General features: G+C 44.9%; 1 long non-coding RNA gene across 1 annotated transcript in view; it reads left to right on the forward strand.

Annotated features, from left to right (window-relative positions):
• The window catches only part of LOC102250679, an 88598-nt gene that overhangs the window by 25432 nt on the left and 55802 nt on the right, over positions 1-7364 (forward strand). The window contains exon 3 of the long non-coding RNA XR_001359341.1: positions 7085-7224. This is a non-coding gene — a long non-coding RNA (uncharacterized LOC102250679). The remainder of the gene's footprint in view (positions 1-7084; positions 7225-7364) is intronic.

The following is a 7364-nucleotide window of genomic DNA, read 5'->3' on the forward strand; positions in this document are numbered from 1 at the left end:
TCAGACATCCCTCTGGCAGCCCAGCAGCCCTTGGGGGATGTCCACTTGCCAGCGGGGAGCAGACCTAAGCTGCAGTCGGACATCCTTAGTGCTGCTGAGGAGGCAGGAGAGGCTCCTGTCACCACCGCTGTGCTAGCACCCATCAGCCTGGCTTGTGGCTGAGCAGAGCTCAGCAACAAAAACCTTTCGTTTCTTTAAGGAAGTCAGTATTCTGGTATTTCATTGGCCATGGAGGTTACTCTACTATCCTGTAGAGCATTGACCACCAGGGGGAAGCTCCTGCATTGAGCGTCTGCCCCCTGGTGGTCAGTGTGTGTCACAGTGACCAGTCATTCCCAGTCTTTCTGCTGTTAGGGTCAGTTTTCATATTACCATTTTTCTATATAGGATTGAAGCCTGGTGCACGGGTGGGGGCCGGCTGGTTTGCCCTGAAGGGTGTCCCGGATCAGGGTGGGGGTCCCCACTGGGGTGTCTGGCCAGTCTGGGTGAGGGGCTGAGGGCCGTTTTCAGGCTGGCAGGCGACTGAAGCTCCCAGCCTCTCCCTTTTTTCTTTTTTTCTTTTTTATTCTGGGATTTATTTACCTTCTATGCTTGAAACATTGTTGCTGTCACTGGCGCTCCCAGCTCTGAGGCCGCGGCGGGCTGAAAGCAGGTATCTGGGATTTGTTTAGCTTCTATAATTGAAACATTGTTGCTTTCGGGCTCAGAGCCGGGCCGCGACAGGTGGGGAACCTTGGCTTCCTCCATCACTGGAGCAAGCAAGCCTCCTGTTCTCTTCAGCTGCGTGGTTGCCGGCCGCCATCTTTGTTGGCAGTTAATTTGCAGATTGCCCTGATTAGCCAATGGGAAGCATAGCGGAGGTACGGTTAATTACCCTTTTTGTCTTTTATTAGATAGGATTCTTGTTCTTCACTACAAAGATCTCCATAGTAAAAAACAAACAAACAAAGCAACAACAAAAAACAACAACAAAAACCTTTCGTTTCTTTAAGGAAGTCAGTATTCTGGTATTTCATTGGCCATGGAGGTTACTCTACTATCCTGTTATTTTCACTCCTGCAAAAATCACATGGCATCATTTCTCCTCCTCGCTCCTCTCTCTCCTCCTCCTCCACTGCCATTTTAGTATCTATTATATACAAGCACCCTGTGCACATTATTTCATTTAATCTTCATTATTATCTGCAAGTTAGTAATTATCCCATTTTTTGTTTGTTTGTTTTGTTTTGTTAATTCTCACCTGAGGATATTTTCCCATTGATTTTTAAGGAGAATGGAAGAGAGAGGAAAAGACAGAGAGAAACATCGATGTGAGAGAAACACATCAATTGGTTACCTCCCTGGTCGGCAAACCGCGGCTCGTGAGCCACATGCGGTTCTTTGGCCTCTTCAGTGTGGCTCTTCCACAAAATACCACGTGCGGGCGCGCATGTACAGTGCGATTGAAACTTCGTGCCCATGAGCAGATATCAGTATTTTGTGGAAGAGCCACACTGAAGGGGCCAAAGAGCCGCATGTGGCTCGCGAGCTGCAATTTGCCAAGCCGCAGTTTGCCGACCACTGGGTTACCTCCTTCATGAGCCCCGACCAGGGCCCAGGCTGGGGAGGAGTCTGCAACCAAGGTACGTACCCTTGACCGGAATTGAACCCAGGGCCCTTTGGTCCGCAGGCCAAAGCTCTATCCACTGAGCCAAACCTGCTAGGGCTAACCCATTTTTCAAATGAGGAAACTGAGGCCTCAAAGGCTAATTTCTCAAACTGATTCAGCTAGACCCTGATTTGGGACAAATACTAAGACATATATATCTACATATACCCTCTTTCCTCTGTCCGGCTCCAATAACAACAATAAATTTTAAGAGAGGTCTTTTGCAAGAAGTCAGAGAGATGAAAGCCACAAACAGATAAGCCGTACAATCAGTGGTGACATCAGCCCATTCTCTGGCCGTGACATGTGCCACACATCACCGTCTCAGCTCAGTGTCTTCACCTGATCAATGGCCTTTGTCTTTTCTCCCTCCCCTTCCCATGTTCCTCCCCTGTAGTGAACACATCCAGTCTGTTTTGGCTACATCTGTATACAAGTGTTATTCCTCCTGTGATCAGCCCCATTCGATATGAGATAGCAATGACTGCTGTCCATTCATTCACCCAACAAATACCTATTGAACATGAGCCAAATGCCATAACCTGTGCTAGGTGCGCTGGTATCTAGACTCACCACCCCCATCCTGAGTCTACTGGGAGTTGCAAACAAATGAACAAGGAATGTATTTAATGAGAGGAGTACTGTGTGCAATAAGGTAGTCGAAAAGGACTCTATGAGGAGAGGGTATTTACCTGAAACCTGAAAGATGAAAATGATACGAGCAGTGGAAAAATGGTAGAGGCAAGACTGTTTGATGGAGGGTTTTTAATAGACTCAACAGCATGAGAAAACCATGACATGTTCAAGGAATTTAGAAAAGTCAGTATGCAGGGTAGGAAGTATGAGGGATGAAATGATGAAGTATTTCCATGACTGTTCATATTGTGGTCATCTTTTTCACTGAATAAATTAGTATCTGAAATGGTCTTCATTTTCACCTGATGTCCCTTGCGTTTCATCAGTGGAGCCTCTAGCCCTTGGCTTGGCTTGAAATCATGGTTTGCAGATATCTGCTCTGCTTTTCAAGACATAAATCAATACTCCTTCTGAAGAGGAAGCCTTTGTTCTCTTTCATTAGGAAAAGCTTCACCAACCGCAAAGATGTTTATTTGTTTTGTTCCAACTTTCTGCCTGGACAAGCAGGACCTAAGTGAGAGTCCCTAGAGGCTGGGCTGGACGCAGGCTGGAGTGTTTCTGGCCAGTGGGTAGAAGAGCAACTTGCTCAAGGAGATCCAAGGATGGAATGGAAATCCAAAGCCAGGGAGAAAGTTTAAAGGCTCAGCCTCAAGAGGCAAGGCCAGAAGGACAGAACCCACCCGTTTATCCAGGAACAAGGCATTTGGCTAGGAGGCGAGTGAGTACTAGCCTAGAACAAGGGATTTGGACAAGAGAGTGGGAGCGGACCCTGGGCATGCTCCAGGAAAAGTTGGAGTCGTCCCAGGGACATTTTTACAGGGCACATATGGTCTCAGCTGTGAGTGAGGAAGGAGCTGTTAAGGACTAAGCTGGTCCTTAAGGAGGTATCAATCTTTTTGGGGGTAAACACATGTGAGAACAAAAAAAGAAAATTACAATGTTATCTGAGAAGTTCGATAATCAAGGCATGTGCCAAGTGGGAGCAAACTTGAGGGTTTTAATGAAGACTTCGTAGGAGTGGCATGTGAAAGACTGGTAGGAGTCAGATGATGGGACAAAGGTAAGAAAAGCCTAGGCAGAGCAAACCACTTGGACCAGAGTTGATGTAAAAGACCATCATGTTGTATTCAAGGATCAGTGGCTAGACTGTAGAGCCATCATTTATGTGGAGTACGCAGAAAGCATGTTGGGACCTCTTAGGTATAAACTAAGGAGCCAGGTAGGGCTAGGATTGAGAAAATTCACCATACTTTTGGCTTCAGAAGATCATTTGGAGAGAACAACATAGACTGATGAACAGGGACAGATCCAAAGACAGAGAAACAGTGATCAGACTATCAATCCCCAGAGGGAAAGTAGGGGAGGGTGGGGGTAAGGGGAAGAGATCAACCAAAGGACCTGTAGTCATGCATATAAGCCAAACCAATGGACACGGACAACGGGGATGAGAGCATGAGTGGGGGGAGGGAGGTTGGGGGTTAATGGGGGGACAAGGACACATTTGTAATACCTTAACCAATCAAGAATTTTTTTTTTTAAAAAAAAGATAATTTGGTGCCATCTGGGTTAGCATTGACATGCTAAAGAATTGGACCTATTGGCTAGCACCGGAGTCTCAAGATGGTGATAACCAAGTTTCTCGTAAGGTGATGATTAAGATGGGTTTGATCTCCAGCCGTCACTGAGGTTCTGGTCATATAGCATCTGCCTTGGGTTTGTAGGGTTTTATAGGCCTATACAAATAGGATGAGCTTCTGGACAAGGCTGGAGTCCTGGTGGTAGATGTGTAGTGTAAAATAGGAAATTAAAGCCTAGATACAGTAATAAGTAGAAGACAAATATTGGGAGGTCATTGACAAGGCTGATTCTTGGTGGGCTTATAACATGGGGAGGGTTAAACCAACATATACCAGTTGCCAATCTTAGGGCAACAAGGCTAGTTCCAGACCCCAAGGGCCGGATCCTCCCAAAAGATAGGACTGGCTCATGCAGGATCATTTCCAAACCTGAGCAGGATTGAGACTTTGGAGTGAACAATCTTTGGAACCTGTGACTGAATAGGAGCCAAAGAGGCTGTGCTGATATTAATCAAAGGGTTTTCTGTGCCACCATGAGAAATCTAGGCTTTATTGTTTGGGCAACTAGTAATTTTTGAAGAAGTTTGAGAAGTGAACAAACATAGTACTTATTTTTGGAAGACGACTCTGGAGGTGCTATGGAGGGCTTGGAAACTTGGAATCCCAGGAGGCTTTTTGCCTTACTAAGAGCTACGTGATAATGGGTGGAATTGAGTTAATGGCAATGGGGGTGGAAATAGGGTATACCAATTTATTCCTTTATGAATTATTTTATTTGAAAAAGATGTGGTTTAAGGCTTTTTGAAAAGACAGTTGCATTACATGTGTTCCTTTACAGATCATTGAGCTTCACCTTTAAATGGAGAGATGGATTCCTTTGATGTTTATCCATCTTTCTCCTAAACCTATATTAAAATCCTTCTATTAATTGGGAAATACCCTTGATTGCCATTAGTGTCTTTTTTCTCTTCTTTTAAATGTAAGACTTAGCCCAGTTACTGTTAGGTCTGATCAAATAATTGAATGGATCCCCCTTCCCCATGGAACTAACCTTTAGATCAGCGGTTCTCAACCTGTGGGTCACGACCCCTTTGGGGGTCGAACGACCCTTTCACAGGGGTTGCCTAAGACCATCGGAAAACACATATATAATTACATATTGTTTTTGTGATTAATCACTATGCTTTAATTATGTTCAGTTTGTAACAATGAGAATACATCCTGCATATCAGATATTTACATTACGATTCATAACAGTAGCAAAATTACAGTTATGAAGTAGCAACGAAAATAATTTTATGGTTGGGGGTCACCACAACATGAGGAACTGTATTGAAGGGTAGTGGCATTAGGAAGGTTGAGAACCACTGCTTTAGATCATTTCACAACCAATGTTCCCTTTTGCTTAGACCAGTGGTCGGCAAACCGTGGCTCGCAAGCCACATGCGGCTCTTTGGCCCCTTGAGTGTGGCTCTTTCACAAAATACCATGTGCGGGCGCGCACATACAGTGCGATTGAAACTTCGTGGCCTATGCGCAGAAGTTGGTTTTAAGCCTGGGCGAGTCTATTTTGAAGAAGTGGCGTTAGAAGAAGTGGGGGTACGTTCGCTGAGGTTGACCCCTCAGATTGAGGACGTTTTTAGCGAAGGCCAGCTTAGGAGTACCCTAATTAAGTTAATAACAATGTACCTACCTATATAGTTTAAAAACTTGGCTCTCAAAAGAAATTTCCATTGTTGTACTGTTGATATTTGGCTCTGTTGACTAATGAGTTTGCTGACCAATGGCTTAGACCACATTCCTCTTGCTAAGACCATTATCTTTCCGCCCAGAGAATTCTCCACCCAGAAAAAACCCGCCTAGAGTCCTTTAAAATCTCTGTCTCCCTGTCCCTCGTTGCTGGCACCACTTTGGGGCTCAGCCCATCTGCTTTTCCAGATGACTTAATAAATTCATAATTCTTCACCCCTTTCGGCCTGTGTATTCCTCCTTCGGTGACCCTAACAGTTACCTCCTGATAGGATATTGAACCTTAAGCTACCAGTTTGCCTTTTCCTTGACATGAATGAAATCAGGTAATAGATTGGGGATGAAGGATAAGGTAGATGCTTAAAGTTCCTGGTCCCCTAGGTGGAGCAAAGGGCCTAGTTATGCTCTGAGTCAGGGAGACCAAGATGACTGAGAATAAAGATTTTTGGCTACTTCAAAGTCTTGGCCAGGTGATGCAATACGGAGAGAAAAACCTTTCACAAGAATGAAGTTTGAGCAGATTGGGTTTCATGAGATGACTTGGGAAGTTTTCCTCACGGGCACATGCAGGGATCTCAATAGCAAGTGATAATGGGCTCCCGGAAGCTCTGCACATGCATTGAATTTGTACTAGATAATTCACATGAGAGGCAATGAGCTAAGCCCAGTATTAATTTCAAGCCACCTCCCTGTCTGTTTAAAGGAAACCCATGCTGCTTTATGTAATTATCACATTTGGCTGAACTTTGTCTATTTTTTTCATTGGCATCCATCCCAGATGTCAGGTAGCTTTGTCTAAACCAGTGGTTCTCAACTTTGGCTGCACATTAGAATCACCTGGGAATCTTTTTAAAATCCTGATTTCTGGGCCTCATCCTCCGAAAATTCTGTTTCTTTGTTACTAATGTTGTGGCCCCACCCCCGATGCAACTAAAAAATGTTGAAGATTCTGGCTTCACTGGTGTCCATACCTGAGATCTTACCCGTGGGTCTGAGTAAGGACAGCAGCAGCATCTTGAAGGCGCTCTGGTTACTCATAGTCCCGATGCAACTAAAAAATGTGCAAGCTTTGATTTTGAAGCCGCTTTGATGCTTAGAGGAACACCTAGGGATTTTGCTGTTCCATTTCAGGATACTCCACAAAAAGCAAAATGCATCTTAGGGGTGTTTCGGGATGCAAAACCTTAATCATTGTAATGTCTTACCTAGTACAGGGCATCAGCGACCCCCAAACTTTGGAGCACACCGTGTCTACACGTGTATAGTTCCCTACGGGTAGATCCTAATCTCCCAGGCACAACCTCTCCCTGCTGGGAACAAACATTTAATATGGTTTCGAGAAATCGGAAGCATCAGAGGAGGACTCTGGTTTGGAAGTGAATCATGCAGAGAAAACCAATGGGTGTGATGCCTCCATTTCTGCAAGCGGGCTGTGGCAGAGCTGTTAACAGCAGCTACTTCCTTATTTTGGCAGGAGCATCCGCTTCCTGGGTGGGCCCCTTGGAAGTGTGATTCTGGGAGTCGTTCCTGGAACTGAGCCTGAAGTCTGTTTCCTCGGCCTCTCAGGATTCTGTGAGCCACCCAAATCTCCTAATAAAACCCTTTCTTCTTCAAGTAAGTAGAATGGATTCTGTTATCACAACTAAGCAGATTAGTCTATCTGATAATTGCTCTTGTAGGGTTGACAACAACGCTGGCAGCTATTTTTCAACTGGGACCAAACCAAACCGAATAATAGCAAGAACATAGGCAGG

The sequence above is a fragment of the Myotis brandtii genome, unplaced genomic scaffold (assembly GCF_000412655.1).
Source record: "Myotis brandtii unplaced genomic scaffold, ASM41265v1 scaffold612, whole genome shotgun sequence".
Lineage (NCBI taxonomy): Eukaryota > Metazoa > Chordata > Mammalia > Chiroptera > Vespertilionidae > Myotis > Myotis brandtii.